Below are 17154 nucleotides of genomic sequence, written 5' to 3'. Positions count from 1 at the left end.
TATATGTGACTCAATCCACACCGTCCATCCGTATTTAAAGTTCATTATAGTGCATGTTTCAAAAACAGAAGCACATCTAAATCTCAGGTGAACCATAATTCAGAAAATAGTAGTAATCAGCCATTAAAAACTTTCTGTGGGCCATAAAAGTTTTAGATCAAGTTGATGTTTGGGTGATCTTTTCACCCAAATCTTTATCACCTTATCAACCGGTTGGGTGGCAAATAAACATACAAATGGTCTCCATGAAGTTTTTAATGATGGGAATCAATCACTGTGGTTTTGTGTGTTATGGTCCACAAAATATTTGGATCTACTTCATTTTCGGAACCATGTTCTAAGATGAGCTTTTAAAACGATTGGACAGCCTAGATTTAAGCATATATATCAAGCCCCACGGTAGGGGTTCACTCATTTCAGTGGATCCTCCCACCGAACTTATAAAATTTCAGGAAGGTGCCGATGCGATATCATATTCAAATGGCATGACACCGTCACATGATGGTGATTCATTTAAAGATGAGACAGGGGTGGCCTTCTGATGCTGTCAGGAGGGATTAGATGAGACCCTACTGTTCCACATGCATAGGACTCCTCACTACGGGGCTCAGGTTGATGTATTTATTTTAAATTCACACCGTACAGTCATTTTGAAAGATCATTTTAATACATGACTTTAAAAATAAACCTGACTAAAATTTTAGATGGTCCACACTACAAGAAATAGTCATGATTGAATCCCCATGATTAAATACTTTATAGATTCGACCTGAATGTTTATTTGCTATCCAACCTATTAATAAGATCACAAGCACATAAATGAAGAGACCACACAAAAATCATATTGATCCAAATATTTTGTGGTCCACAAGAAGTTTTTAACGATCAATCGCAACCGTTTCCTATACTATGGCCCATCTAGGATTTGGAACCGCTTAATTTTTACGATCATACCCCAAAATGAGCTTTAAATAAGAATGAATGGCGTGGATGTGGTCACATACATCACAGTGGACCCTACAGTTAGAGGATCGACCATTTCGGTTGATCCGGAGTGACACCTAATGTGCTTACGATGGATTCCTCAGCTTTTTCCTTTTTCTTTTGTTCCCTTCCTTTGTTTAGAGAGAAATCTACGACTGTGGACCCCACCTTTTTTCCAGTGGTTTTTTTTGAAGCAATACAAACTTAGAATACGCACCTGGACCTCCTCGTACGGAGTCAAAATTTCAGGACGAAAACACCCCCACCTTGCTTTTGAAGACGAGCGCTGACGCTCCTCCAACCGAGAGTTGTACGAACGGCTCAAAAGAGATCAAAGTTACATGGCCCCACAGCTATGTATTTATTATATCCACAACGTTCATCCATATTTCGAGATCATTTCGGAGCATTATCCCCAAAAAAAAAAAAATCATATCCAAAGATCAACTGGACCACACCACAAACAGCAGCAGGGAAATTGATTTTCACCGTTAAAAATTTTGTAGGGACCATCATGACATTTATTTTCCATCCAACCTATTCATAAGGTGACAAAGGCCTGGATGAAGAGGCAAAACAAATTTCATAATGATCCAAAATTCTGTAACCCCTACAAGGGTTTCAATGGTAGACGTTCAATTCCCCACTGCCTTTTACAGTGTGGTCCACTTGATAGTTAGATCTATCTTATTTTTCGTCTCAAGCTTTAATACACGCTCGCCAAATAGATGGACGGTTTGGATATAACACAGACCTCATGATGGGACCTACAAAAGTAAAATGGTAAAAAAAAAAAAAAAAGCCACGGAGGGCTGCGGCACTACCACCGGTTTGGCGGCAGGTTCGGTGGCAGTGCCGCCGGACCGGCGGTAGTGCCGCGGCCGTCCGACTTTTTTTTTTTTTTTTTTACATTGAGAACTTTTTCTCCCAACATTTTTCTCTACTACATAATTAAGTAAATATGTATATATAAGTATATAAAAATATTTTTTTATCTTTCAATTCATTTCTTTGTCTATTTATTTAACAAGCATATCTCCTAAACTAGAATGATTTACTTCACGTACCACATATGATTTTAGGGTAGGAGAAGCTAATTAAGCCAACCAACCTATTTATTTTCCAAGATTCCATCGAGTCGATGGTCGAAAATCCATTTCATTCAGTTCGTGGTCAATTTCAATCACTTCGCGGTCAAACTGGAAATTCAGCGAGGCAAACATGAAATTGAGCGAAGAAAACATGAAATTGAGTGGGGAAAATTGAAAATTTAGCGGATAAAACATGAAATTGAGCAGGGTAAATATGAAATTAGGGCTGAAAGTCAGGCCGGTTGGTTCGGGTTAGGGCTCAACCCTAACCCAATCCAAGGTTCCTATACCTAAACTCTGACATAACCCAACCCAATCTTGGGTTGGGAATTCTCAATCCAAGCTCAACCCAAGAGGGCTCGACGGGTTGATTAGGTTGGTTGAGTGTATACATGTCTATTTGGGAGAGAGAAATCCGACATATCTTGTTAGCTTAAGTCCTGGGAAATGACGTGGACAAATGGGACCCGACATCACTAGTGTACCTTCTACACATACAATCCACACTCAATTATAATTTATAAGTAACTAATATATTGATTGGGTTCGGGTTGGGTCAGGCAACCTGAGACCTTAACCCAAACCCAACCTAAGTTTTATCGGGTTGGTGTTTGTATAGCCCAAGCTTGAGATCGGACCTGACATATCCTGCTCGAACCTAACCCAATGTCGGGTCGGTCTCAGGTCGGTTGGGTTGTACCCGCCCAACTTTCAGTCGTACATGAAATTAAGGGAGGCAAACTAGAAATTCAGAGGGGCAAACATGAAATTGAGCGAAGGAAACTATAAAATCAGTAGGGCAAACTAGAAAATCAGCAAGGTAAATTAGAAAATCAGCGGGGCAAACTAGAAAATCAGCGGGGCAAACTAGAAAATCAGCAAGGCAAACTATGAAATCAGCGGAGCAAACTAGAAAATCAGCGGGGCGAACTAGAAAGTCAGCCTGGCAAACTAGAAAATCAGTGGGGCAAACTATGAAATCAGCGAGGCAAACTAGAAAATCAGCAGGACAAACTAGAAAATCAATGGGGGAAACTAGAAAATCAGCGGGGCAAACTAGAAAATCAGCGGGGCAAACTAGACAATTAGCGGGGGCGAACTTAACAGATATTTTCATGTCTTGAGCTGATAAATCTAAACTTATCCAATGTTCAAATGGACCACAACAAATGAAATTTTGAATTAAACTTCTATTGTTGATCATTTCTTAGGGGCTACAGAAGTTTTGGATCAAGCTTATAATTGTTTTTTCTATTAATCCATGTCTGTATGATCTTATGAATAGGTTTGATAACAAACAAATATCACCGTTGGGCCTATTATGGTTTCAACGGTGGAAATCATTATGCCCATTGTTTCCCGTAGTGTGATCCACTTGATCTTTTGATATGCTTTAATTTGGGGCTAAACCGCTAAAATTAGATAGAAAAATGGGTAGGAGAAGCTAATTAAGCCAACCAACCTAGTTATTTTCCAAGATTCCATCGGGTCGATGGTCGAAAATCCATTTCATTCAGTTCGCGGTCAATTTCAATCACTTCGCGGTCAAACTGAAAATTCAGCGGGGCAAACATGAAATTAAGCGAAGCAAACATGAAATTGAGTGGGGAAAACTAGAAATTTAGCGGGTAAAACATGAAATTGAGTAGGGCAAAAATGAAATTAGGGCTGAAAGTCGGGCCGGTTGGTTCGAGTTGGTGCTCAACCCTAACCCAACCCAAGGTTCCTATACCTAAACCTTGACCTAACCCAACCCAATCTTGGGTTGAGAATTCTCAACCCAAGCCCAATCCAAGAGAGCTCGACGGGTTGATTAGGTTGGTCGAGTGTATACATGTCTATTTAGGAGAGAGAAATCCGATATATCTTATTAGCTTAAGTCCTTGGAAATGACGTGGACAAATGAGACCCGACATCACTAGTGTACCTTCTACACATACAATCCACACTCAATTATAATTTATAACTAATATATTGATTGGGTTCGGGTTGGGTCAGGCAACCTGAGACCTCAACCCAAACCCAACCTAAGTTTTATCGGGTTGGTATTTGTATAGCCCAAGCTTGAGATCGGACCTGATATATCCTGCCCGAGCCTAACCTAATGTCGGGTCGGTCGAGTTGAACCCGCCCAACTTTCAGTCGTATATGAAATTGAGGGGGGCAAACTAGAAATTCAGAGGGGCAAACATGAAATTGAGAGGAAGAAACTATAAAATCAGCGGGGCAAACTAGAAAATCAGTGAGGGAAATTAGAAAATCAGCGGGGCAAATTAAAAAATCAGTGAGGCAAACTAGAAAATCAGCGGGGCAAACTATGAAATCAGCGAAGCAAACTAGAAAATCAGCGGGGCAAACTATGAAATCAGCGGGGCAAACTAGAAAATCAGTGAGGCAAACATGAAAATCAACGGGGCAAACTAGAAAATCAGCGGGGCAAACTATGAAGGCAAACTAGAAAATCAGAGGGGCGAACTAGAAAATTAGCGAGGCAAACATGAAAATCAGCGAAGCAAACTATGAAATCAGCGAGGCAAACTAGAAAATCAGCGGGACAAACTAGAAAATCAATGGGGGAAACTAGAAAATCAGCGGGGCAAACTACAAAATCAGCGAGGCAAACTAGGAAATCAGCGGGGCAAACATGAAATTAAGCAGGGCAAACATGAAATTCAACAGGGCAAACTAGACAATCAGCGGGGCGAACTTAACAGATATTTTCATTGCTTAAGCCGATAAATCTAAACTTATTCAATGTTTAAATGGACCACACCAAATGAAATTTTTAATTGAACTTCTATTGTTGATCATTTCTTAAGGGCTATAGAAGTTTTAAATCAAGCTTATAATTGTTTTTTCTATTATTCCATGTCTGTATGATCTTATGAATAGGTTTGATAACAAACAAACATCACTATTGGGCCCATTATGGTTTCAACGGTGGAAATCATTATGCCCATTGTTTCCCGTGATGTGATCCCTTGGAAATGACGTGGACAAATGAGACCCAACATCACTAGTGTACCTTCTACACAAACAATCCACACTTAATTATAATTTATAAGTAACTAATATATTGATCGAGTTCAGGTTAGGTCGGATAACCTGAGACCTCAACCCAAGCCCAACCTAAGTTTTATCAGGTTGGTGTTTGTATAGCCCAAGCTTGAGATCAGACCCGATATATCCTACCCAAGCCCAACCCAATGCAGTGGGGAATTGAACATCTACCATTGAAACCCTTTTAAGGGTTATAGAAGGTTTGTATCATTATGAAATTTATTTTTCCTCTTCGTCAGGTCTTTGCGACCTTATGAATGAACTCAGATGAGGAGGATTTCTCACAAACATCACAGTTGGCCCCACCTGAGTTTCTATTGGTTGACGCTCATTCAACACTGTTTCCTGTAATGTGGTATAGTTGAGATTTGGATATACCTCATTTTTGGTATCATACCATAAAATGATCTGGAAAAATATATGGACGGCATGGATGAAAATCATACATCATGATGGGGCTCACAGACTAGCGACGATCCGCCATTGGCGGGTGGCAAGAGGAGTACCCAATCCGTTTATGTGAAAAGGAGGGGTATTTCCGTGAAAAACAGCGGGCAAACTAGAAAAACGGCGGGGCAAACTGAAATATGAGTGGGGCATACTAGAAAAACAGCAGGGCAAACTGAAGTATGAGTGGGGCAAACTAGAAAAATAGTGGGGCAAACTAGAAAAATAGCGGGGGAAACATGAAAAACAGCAGGGAAAACATGAAAAACAGCAGGGGAAACATAAAAAACAGCGGGGAAAACTAGAAAAACAGCGGGGCAAACTAGAAAAACAACGGGAGAAACATGAAAAACAGCGGGGCAAACTAGAAAAACAACGGGGGAAGCATGAAAAACAGCGGGAGAAACATGAAAAACAGCAGGGCAAATATGAAAAACAGCGGGAGAAACATGAAAATAGTGGAGGAAACTAGAAAAACAGCGGGGCAAACTAGAAAAACAGCGGGGCAAACTAGAAAAACAGCGGGGCAAACATGAAAACCAGCGGGAGAAACATGAAAAATAGCGGGCCAAACTAGAAAAACAGAGGGGGAAACATAAAAAAAACAGCGGGAAAAATAAGAAAAACAGCGGAAAATATATGAAAAACAGTGGAAAAAATATGAAAAACATGAAAAATATGAAAAACAACGGGGGAAATATGAAAAACAGCGAGGGAAACTAGAAAAACAGTAAGGGAAACATGAAAAACAGCGGGGGAAACATGAAAAACTCTATGGGCCCATCATGATAGATGTGTTTTATCCATGCTAGGTGGCTGTCCATTTTACCAGCTCATTTTAGAGTATGAGCACGAAAGTGATGCAGGTCTAAACAAGTGCAGCTCAACATTTTTGGGGGCCTTAGGCAAGTCATAAAAATAAGGCTTAGAATTTAATTTTTTGAGAACTTAATTAGCAATAAAGTAGATAGTTGTGGTCCTAGGTTTTAGGAAAAGAATTTATTGCGAATGATGTTATTATTTTGAAAAGAGACGATAGAGTTGGACTATTATTATTGATAGTGTTAGTTTCTAGGATTTATTTTTATTAGGAGTTGGAAACATGAGCTCCGCTGTTTTTCATATTTCTCTGTTGTTTTTCATGTTTTTTCCACTGTTTTTCATGTTTTTCCTGCTGTTTTTCATGTTTTCCCCGCTGTTTTTCTAGTTTGCCCCGCTGTTTTTCATGTTTCCCCCGCTGTTTTTCATGTTTCCCCCGTTACTTTTCTAGTTTGCCCCACTGTTTTTCTAGTTTACCCCGCTCATACTTCAGTTTGCCCTACTGTTTTTCTAGCTTACCCCACTCATATTTCATGCTTACCTTGCTCATTTTCATGTTTGCCCCGCTCTTTTTCATGCTTGCCCCGCTCTTAGGATCGATACCAAGGCCTCAAGCGTTGAAACGAGGTATTTCCACTCAGTCTGCCAATTGAGCTATGGATCTAGGTGATAGCTAGATCTGTCTTATTTTTCGTCTCAAGCCTTAATACGATCTCGTCAAATAGATGGACGGTTTGGATATAACACGTACCTTATAATGGGACCCACAAAATACCGTAGGAATTATAACGAAAAAAGAAAAAGAAAAAGAAGCTAGTGAATTAGGGTCAGTGGGACCTTATAGCTAATGGTGAAAATAAGTGTTTTGACCTGATAGAGGGAGGTGGTTTCACACATACTGCATAGTGGGCTATATAAAGCATGAGTGTAGGCCTATTTTAGTTTGCCCTGCTATTTTTCTAGTTTGCCCCACTCATATTTCAGTTTACCCCGCTATTTTTCTTGTTTGCCCCTCTGTTTTTCTACTTTGCCCCGCTCATATTTCAGTTTGCCCCGCCGTTTTTCTTATTTGCCCCGCTGTTTTTCTACTTTGCCTCGTAAATTTTCAACCATCGACCCGAGGAAATCTTAGAAAATAACTAGGTTGGTTGGATAAATTAGCTTCTCCTACCCCAAAATCATATGTGGTACGTTAAGTAAATCATTCTAGTTTGGATCCTTACTCTTGCTCGAGTGGTAGACTCTTACGAGTTTCAACACCCGGTCAAGCATTTGAGTATCCATAGGTGGTGAAATTCCACTCGTGTGAGTGTGTGGGGGTGTGTGTGCGTGTGTAAAAAAAAAAAAAAATCATTCTAATTTAGGAGATATGCTTGTTAAATACATAGATAAAGAAATGAATTAAAAGATAGAAAAATATTTTTATATACTTATATATACATATTTACATAATTATGTATTAGAGAAAAATGTAAAGGAGAAAAAGTTCTCCCCCAAAAAAAAAAAAAATTGCCAGACTTCTACGGCACTGCCGTCGGTTCGGCGGCTTTTATGGGTCCCATCATGAGGTCTGTGTTATATCCAAACTGTCCATCTATTTAGCGAGCTCATATTAAGGATTGAGACGAAAAATAAGATAGATCTAACTATCCAGTGGACCACACTCTAAAAGGCAGTGGGGAATTGAACGTTTACCATTGAAACCCTTTTAGGGGTTACAAAAGTTTTGGATAATTATGAAATTTATTTTTCTTCTTCATCCAAGTCTTTGTGACCCTATGAATGAACTTAGACGGGGAGGATTTCTCACAAACATCACAGTGGGCCCCAACTTAGACGGGGGAGGATTTCTAATGTTTGATGCTCATTCAACACCGTTTCCAGTAATGTGGTACACTAAGATTTGGATATACTCATTTTTTGTCTCATACCATAAAATGATTCGTAAAAATATATGGACGGCATGGATGAAAAGCATACATCATGGTGGGGCCCACAGACCACCGAAGATCTGCCATTGGCGGGTGGTAGGCGGAGTAGCGAATCTATTTCTGTGAAAAGGAGGGGTATTTTCGTCCGTATAGGGGAAACATAAAAATGAGCGAAGCAAACTAGAAAATGAGCGGGGGAAACATGAAAATGAACGGGGCAAGCATGAAAAATGAGCGGGGCAAACTGAAATATGAGTGGGGCAAACTGAAATATGAACGGGGCAAACTTGAAAATGAGAGAAAATTCACCCCAGAGAGAGAGAGAGAGAGAAGGGTTTCATCAACCGAAAATCGAAGATGGTGAAGAAAAATCCCTCAATTTCAAGAGAAAATGAAAACAAATCAAAGCTCATGTAAAGAAAATACCTGGAAAACGCCAACAGAGAGAGAGAGAGAGAGAGAGAGAGAGAGAGAGAGAGAGAAGATGTATTTTCTTTACATGAACTTTTTCTCCCTTACATTTTTCTCTAATACATAATTAAGTAAATATGTATATATAAGTATATAAAAATATTTTTCTATCTTTCAATTCATTTCTTTGTCTATTTATTTAACAAGCATATCTCCTAAACTAGAATGATTTACTTAACGTACCACATATGATTTTGGGGTAGGAGAAGCTAATTTAGCCAACCAACCTAGTTATTTTCCAAGATTCCATCGGGTCGATGGTGAAAAATCCATTTCATTCAGTTCGTGGTTAATTTCAATCACTTCGCGGTCAAACTAAAAATTCAACGGGGCAAACATGAAATTAAGTGAGGCAAACATGAAATTGAGTGGGGAAAACTAGAAATTTAGCGGGTAAAACATGAAATTGAGTAGGGCAAACATGAAATTAGGGCTGAAAGTCGGGCCGGTTGGTTCGGGTTGGTGCTCAACCCTAACCCAACCCAAGGTTCCTATACCTAAACCTTGACTTAACCCACCCAATCTTGGGTTGGGAATTCTCAACCCAAGCCCAACACAAGAGGGCTCGACGGGTTGATTGGGTTGGTCGGGTGTATGCATGCTAGTATTTTCATTATTATATTAGTTTATTATATTTCAATATAGGACTTATTTTTTGTATCTATGATTTTATTAATTATATACGTGATTATTCATCATAAAGAACTTCATTTTTTTTCTTTAAAAAACCAAGCTAAAATATAGGACTACCCCTTTAAAAAGTCATGTAGCATAGCACGCAATCTATTTGGGAGAGAGAAATCCGACATATCTTGTTAGCTTGAGTCCTTGGAAATGACGTGGACAAATGAGACCCAACGTCACTAGTGTACGTTCTACACAAACAATCCACACTCAATTTATTTGCCTCGCTGCTTTCATGTTTCCTCCGCTGATTTTCTAATTTGCCCCGCTCATATTTCAGTTTGCCCCACTGCGTTTCATGTTTCCCCTGCTGATTTTCTAGTTTGCCCCGCTGCTTTTTATGTTTCCCCCGCTGATTTTCATGTTTCCCCTGCTGATTTTCTAGTTTGCCCCGCTGCTTTTCATGTTTCCCCCACTGATTTTCATGTTTCCCCCATTGATTTTCTAGTTTGCCCCGCTCATATTTCAGTTTGCCCCGCTGCTTTTCATGTTTTCCCCGCTGCTTTTCATGTTTGCCCCGCTGATTTTCATGTTTCCCCCGCTGATTTTCTAGTTTGCCCCGCTCATATTTCAGTTTGCCCCGCTGATTTTCTAGTTTGCCCCGCTGCTTTTCATGTTTCTCCAACTGATTTTCTAGTTTGCCCCGCTACTTTTCATGTTTCCCCCGCTGATTTTCTAGTTTGCCCCGCTGCTTTTCATGTTTCCCCCGCTGATTTTCTAGTTTACCCTGCTCTTCTTCATGTTTGCCCTGCTCTTTTTCATGCTTGCCTCGCTCATTTTCATGTTTGGCCCTCTCATTTTCATGTTTGCCCCGCTAATTTTCATGCTTGCCCTCTCATTTTCATGTTTGCCCCGTTGAATTTCATGTTTACCCTGCTGAATTTCATGCTTGCCCCGCTAAATTAACTTCTCCTACCCCAAAATCATATATAGTACGTTAAGTATATCATTCTAGTTTGGATCCTTACTCTCCCTCGGGTGGTACACTCTTAGGAGTTTCAACACCTGGTCAAGCGTTTAAGTATTTATAGGTGGTAAAATTCCACTAGTGTGAGTGTGTGGGGGTGTGTGTGCGTGTGTAAAAAAAAAATCATTTTAATTTAGGAGATATGCTTGTTGAATACATGGACGAAGAAATGAATTAAAAGATAAAAAAATATTTTTATATACTTATATATACATATTTATATAATTATGTATTAGAGAAAAATGTAAGGGAGAAAAAGTTCTCCCAGTAAAAAAAATAAAAAAATAAAAAATAAAATTCTGCCAGACTGCCGCGGCACTGCCGCCGGTTCGGCGGCACTGCTGCGGCAGTCTGTTGGTTTTTTTTTTTTTTTTTTAACTGTGTTGCATGTGTGGGTCCAACCATGAGGTTTGTGTTATATCCAAACCGTTCATCTATTTGGCGAGCTCATATTAAGGCTTGAGACGAAAAATAAGATAGATCTAGCTATCAAGTGGACCACACTGTAAAAGGCAGTGGAGAATTGAACGTCTACCATTTAAACCCTTTCAAGGGTTACAAAAGTTTTTGATCATTCTGAAATTTGTATTTCCTCTTCATCCAGGTCTTTGTGACCCTATGAATGAACTTAGATGGGGAGGATTTCTCGCAAACATCACAATGGGCTCCACCTGAGTTTCCAATGGTTGACGCTCATTCAACAATGTTTCCTGTAATGTGGTACACTTGAGACTTGGATATACCTCATTTTTGGTCTCAAATCGTAAAATGATCTGAAAAAATATATGGATGGCATGGATGAAAAGCAAACATTATGGTGAGGCCCACATACGACTATCCACCATGGGCGGGTGGCAGGAGGCGTACCCAATCCGTTTCCGTCAAAAGGAGGGGTATTTTCGTCCTGGAATTTGTCATCCGTACGAGGAGGTCTAACTGCGTATTCTAAGTTTGTATTGTTCCAAGAATATCCAATGGATAAAAGGTGGGGTCCACAGTCGTAAATTTCTCTTGTTTATATCTATTACCTTTCTTTCTCTCTCGTAGCTTTTCTTCATTTTCGTCTTCCATTTATCCATCTCTCCGAATACTCCTTGTGCTGTTTGCCGGCCGGACTTCTACTCTCAGATTAGGTAGAACGTTTTTCTCTTTCTTCTTCTTATTATTTTTTTTCTTTTGATTTTTCCCCTCTTTTCTTTTCTTGGGAAGCGGATTGGCTGGTGTATGGTGTACCACACACCACCGATCTGGCCGGTGTGGGTACGTGTCGTGCGAAGACGAGTGCTGCCGCTCCTCGATCTCCTGCTTGTACGAACGGTTCAAAGTAGATCTACGTTACATAGCTCAAAGTGATGTATTTATTATATCCAAACCGTTCATCCATTTTGCGAGATTATTTTAGAGCACAACTCCAAAAACGATACATATTCAAATTTTAAGTGGACCACACCACAAATAGCAGTGGGACAATGATTCTCTCCGTTAAAACATTCGTAGGGCCCACCATAGCGTTTATTTTCCATCCAATCTGTTTGTAAAGTCGCATAGGCCTGGATAAAGAGGAATAGCAAATATCAAATTGATCCAAAACCTCTGTGACCCCAAAAGGGTTTTAATGGTAGATGTTCAATCTCCCGCTACTTTTTACAGTGTGGTCCACTTAATCTTTGGATCTATCTTATTCTTTGGCTCAAGCCTTACGACGAACTCTCCAAATGGAAGGACGGTTGTGATATAATACATACCCCATGATGGGACCCACAGAACTTGGTGACTTCAACACATCAGCCAGATCGGTGGTGTGTAGTACACCAGCCAAGTTGCATCCCTTTTCTTGATGTATGGCTGCACATTATAAGGCCTTGTGGGGCCCACCGTAAAGTTTATTTGCCATCCAACCGTTGATAAGGTCTACCAGACCTGGATGGAGGAACAATATGAAGATGGGCTTGATCCAATACTTCTGTGGCCCACAAAAAGTTTCGGCACTGTTCTCAATGATATAATCTATTAAAGTTTTATATTTTTTTAAATTTTGGGATTACATCTTAAGATAAGCTGAAAAATGGATGGATCGTGTTGATATTCAAGGCAGTTATGGAGGTGACCTTACACGGTAGGGTATTACGAGGGCAGATTGGACCGGGGACAGAGATGTCTCTGTACTCGGTGATGTGCCGCCTCCACAGAGATGGCCGTGACAAATCCACTACGTCCAGCTCTTTTAAAGGCCCACTGCAATGTTTATTTGCCATCCAATCTAATGATTAGGGTATATGAACTTGGATGAAGGGAAACACAAATATAAGGTTGATCCAAAAGTTTTAGGGCTGCTAGGAAGATTTCAATGTTAAGAATTCGATTCCCAATTTTGATTTACATCATTTTTGGGCTCATGCACTGCAATGAGCAAGAAAAATGGATGGACGGCATGGATAAAACATGCACATCATGGTGGGGGCCACGGAGCTTTGAGCTTTGACACGAACTATTTGGCTGCCATTGGGATCACCATTCAAACCGCATCATCCATTGTGGTGGGATAAGGACTCTATGGGACGTGTAAGGACTTTGTGGGACTAACCATGGCACATTGTGAAAGTACCATGTGAGACACACAATGGTGTTTGCATTTTATCCACACCGGCCATCTGTTTTGCCAACTCATTTCAGGGCATGGTCCCAAAATTGAAGGATATCCAAATCTCAACTGGTCCACACCACAAAGAGGTGGGGATTGAATACCTACCATTGAAAACTTCTTTGTATTGTAAAAGTCTTGGATCAATTTGATATTTGTGTTTTCAAGGCCTTTATGACCTTATGAACAAGTTGGATGGCAAAATAAACATCATGGCGGATCTTTCTTTCTTCTTTTTTTCTTTCTTTTTTTTTTTTTTTTTTTTTTTTAAAAACGGTAACATCATGGTGGACCTAATTATGAACAAGTTGAATGGCAACTAAACATCATGGTGGGGGTGGGCCTTAGAAAGGTTTCAACAGTAGGCATCATTTTTCCCATTGCTTTTTGTGAGGTGGTCCACTTGAGGTTTGGAATTACCTTGCTGTTGGGCTCACGCCTTAAAATGATTTTGCAAAATGGATGAATGGTGTGGATATAACACATATGTCATAGTGGCGCCCAAAGAAGTTTACCACCTCAGTAAGTCTATACTATCCAATCCAAAAGCCCAGGGAGAAGCGGAAACTAATGTGAAAATTACATGAAAAAGGTCTAATAAACCCATTGGCATCTCTAGTCTAAATCAATATAGCTACTCTAATAAGCTCTTTTTCAACTATGAAAAGCTATTATTTGAAATAAATACATTTAGCAAAACATTGAAATAAGAGTTTTTTTTTTTTTTTTTAGGGACAACTGATGTCATTTTTAAAGATTGTGCGCTCCATTATAAGAGCATTCTCTATGGTTGTTTTGGTGGATCTCATCGTAGATGGATCGTGCCCCAAATGGCAAAAGACTAGATGACTATATAAGATTTTCATATATTAAGACATTTGGGTCATCTATTTTGTCAAACTATTTTGTCAAATATTAGCTGTGGACAAGGTATCCTGTATCGGTATTGGTTGGCGTAACGGTACCCTCCGAAACCGATACGAATACGGGGTCGTAACGGTGATACGGAGCGTAACAGCTCGTAACGGCGCAATTTTTTTTTTTTTTTGCCCAAAAAATATGAAAAAATATAGATTAAATCCAGAATATTTTAAGCATTCCAAATATGCATTCATTTATAAATTGGAATATGTTTATGGTGGTGTAACGGTCCACTCTTTGGTGAGAAGTTGTATCGGACGGTCTGATAAATTTATGAATCAGATAACCTGAATTTGACTACAAAATTCATATATTTAATTTTCTAACTATCTACTATCGATGATAGATATATTAGAATGAATGTAATATGAAAATATTTTACATTAGGTGTTTGCAATTATTTTTGAGGAATTTCTCGAACATACCTGTGGACGTGACTGTGATTCCTGTCTATGACCTGTCATCGTTAAGTCAAGAATATTAATAAAAAAATTAGTAGTGTCTGATATACTCCTATGCAACTTGATTAAGGATTACTTGATTGGTTGTTAGGAGAACTATTTTAAATACAAGTTCGGCAATGTCAAGTGTGTGCTTGGCTTGTTGCAATAATACTGTTGTGAGCTGTCTGCTACAAATGCTTACCTTAATACAAATATATACTCACAATCACAAATCACTACCAAAATGAAAATCTCTTTTTTTGTAGTTACTTGACCTCCACATCATCGTCATCGTCATTATTAGGCTGAGGCTGTCCAATAGGTGTAGGTGCTGCATCTGCATATCTATAATATCCAGTGCCAGAAGGAAATACTAGATCAACAAAACCAAAGATGACTGATGCTGACTAAGCAACGACTCTGACCCCGAGTAAGGATATCCACCAGTGCCCGTCGAATAGCCATACTGGTGCCCATACTCAGGCTGCTGAGAATCTTGAGATTGAGAGTGCGTCTGCTGTGATGAGTAACTTGGATTTGGATCTGGATATCTATAATTATATGGATATTGATCAGGAGGACTACTCTAACATGAATGTGATGGAACAGGCTTAGTATAACCACCATAATCATAATCCAATTGACTATAAGAATATCCATCATAATAATCAGAACCATGAGCCTACTGATGTTCCGGACCTCTCGGACCTGATGCACCACTAGATGTACCCTCCTCCAGCTGGTTGTATCGTGACTCAGTACATTCATAAGTCCGACCTCGTGTACTACCTCGTCGATATTTATCGGCATCGCGATTTGTGAACGGCTGTATAGGGCGTTGAGCAACACCAGAAGTGCTGGCACCATGGGCAGGGGGGTCATCGTCACCATCATCCGACACGGTCACGCTACCACTGCTCGTACTCTTTTGTTGATCTTGACCCGTACTTGGCATAAACGCTGCCCCTCTTACTAGGTCCAATACATCTGCACGACTCTCTTGTTGCGCTCTACGTATTTTTGGGTCATCAATTTTCAATTCTTCACTATCCTCTTCAATTTGCTTTTCCCTTATTTCCAACCAAGGTAGAAGTGGGTCATCCTCATCATAAATATTGTCCAAGTTTATTGGACAATAGTTTCTCTCATCGGCAGCTGTAATGCTCCTATGATGTCGTCGCATTCTTAGTTTTATGTTGTAGTGCATGAAGACAAGTCTATCTAATGTTTTACTCTACAATCTATTCTTATTCTTTGAATGAAAAAGCGCAAAACAACTCCAATTCCTTTTGCAACTAGAGGAAGATGTTGTCTGGCTCAAAACTTTTACTGCAATTTTTTAGAGAGCCTTTGTACTCTCTCTGAAATTAATCCACCATTCGACCGGTTGTAACTTAGATACTGCATGCTGTGCAAAAGCATCTTCAAAGCTACCAAAGCGATTTCCAAATGTATATAATTCATTCAACGCATTTATTTGCAGATCTAAGTCAGGCTCTAATATCTTTATCACATTTTTTAGCCCGACACAAACTTCATCATCCACAACAAATGATTGGGCATATCTATACCTAGGATTTAGGTAGTAACCTGCTGCATGAAGATCGTGATGGAGTTGTCGTGTCCATCTCCTGTCGATTATCCTCCAATAAAACTCAGCTTCTACAATCACGTTGAATTGCCAACTTTGCTTTATCCATGGTATCGTATAGGAAGCCCATGATAGGTGCTTCGTTGGTTTCAACAAGACGGAGTACCCTCATTAGTGGCTCCATCATCTTTATGATCGACTTGACCCTCTTCCAATATTTATTGTCCCGTATGGTGTTCATAACTTCAACTGGTGTCCCTGATGTCTTTTTCTCATGTTTTGTGTTGAGCCATTCTTGGGAAGCGAACATCTCACTTAACTCTCCCCTATACTGGAATAAACTCTCTAATGCTATAAAGTTTGTTGCGAATCTAGTCACCACAGGCCTCAACAACTCTCGTCCTTTTGTGAACTTTCTCATTATTGTACTACTTGATTATGGTTGTAAATAAACGTCATCACTTCTTTTGCCCTTTCGACCATTTCCTTAATATTCTTCTTCTTCCCAATATCTTCCAATATAAGATCAATACAATGGACAACACATGGTGACAAAAAAAGATGTTTTCTCTTATTCGTCAACATATGTCCTACAAGCTTATATAATGCTTCATTATCTGTCACAATCTGCACTACATTCTCATCTCCAATCTCTTCCACAGCTTTATCCATTATTTGTCCTGCAAGCTTATATGGTGACAAAAAAAAATATTTTCTCTTATTCATTAACATATGTCCTGCAAGCTTATATGATGCTTCATTATCTGTCACAATCTGCATTACATTCTCCTCTCTAATCTCTTCCATAACTTTATCCATTAGTTCAGTAATATAATTAGAATCTTTTGTTACTTCTGAGGCATCAATTAACTTGTGGTATATAGTTCCTAAGTGGCAGTACATCATGAAGTTGATCATGCTGCATCTGGTTGGATCAATCTAACCATCACACATGATCGTGCATCCTCTGGCTTGCTATACAGGTTTAAAGGTAGCCACGTATGCTTTCACATCCACATACTCTACATCAGTTCATTTCCCCCTAATCTCCTTAGCCGTTGGAGCTTTTATTCCTTCACTTACTTCTGCTGCTACATCAATTAC

At 39.5% G+C, this 17154-nt stretch overlaps 2 protein-coding genes and 1 pseudogene across 3 annotated transcripts in view; all 3 read left to right on the top strand.

The window, feature by feature from the left end:
• LOC131256023 (disease resistance protein RPP8-like) overlaps positions 1 to 17154 on the top strand; it is a 72636-nt gene that overhangs the window by 46318 nt on the left and 9164 nt on the right. The gene's annotated exons all lie outside the window — the stretch shown is intronic.
• Positions 11491 to 17154, top strand: part of LOC131256020 (disease resistance protein RPP8-like) — a 98082-nt gene continuing 92418 nt past the window's right edge. Inside the window, exon 1 of the mRNA XM_058257016.1 lies at positions 11491 to 11587. The gene's annotated coding sequence lies outside the window, so the exon portion shown is untranslated. The remainder of the gene's footprint in view (positions 11588 to 17154) is intronic.
• LOC131256021 (probable disease resistance RPP8-like protein 2) overlaps positions 11630 to 17154 on the top strand; it is a 41249-nt pseudogene continuing 35724 nt past the window's right edge.

The sequence above is a fragment of the Magnolia sinica genome, chromosome 9 (genome assembly GCF_029962835.1).
Source record: "Magnolia sinica isolate HGM2019 chromosome 9, MsV1, whole genome shotgun sequence".
NCBI lineage: Eukaryota > Viridiplantae > Streptophyta > Magnoliopsida > Magnoliales > Magnoliaceae > Magnolia > Magnolia sinica.
Note: the sequence above shows the minus strand (reverse complement) of the source record. Positions and strands in the feature narration are given on the sequence as shown.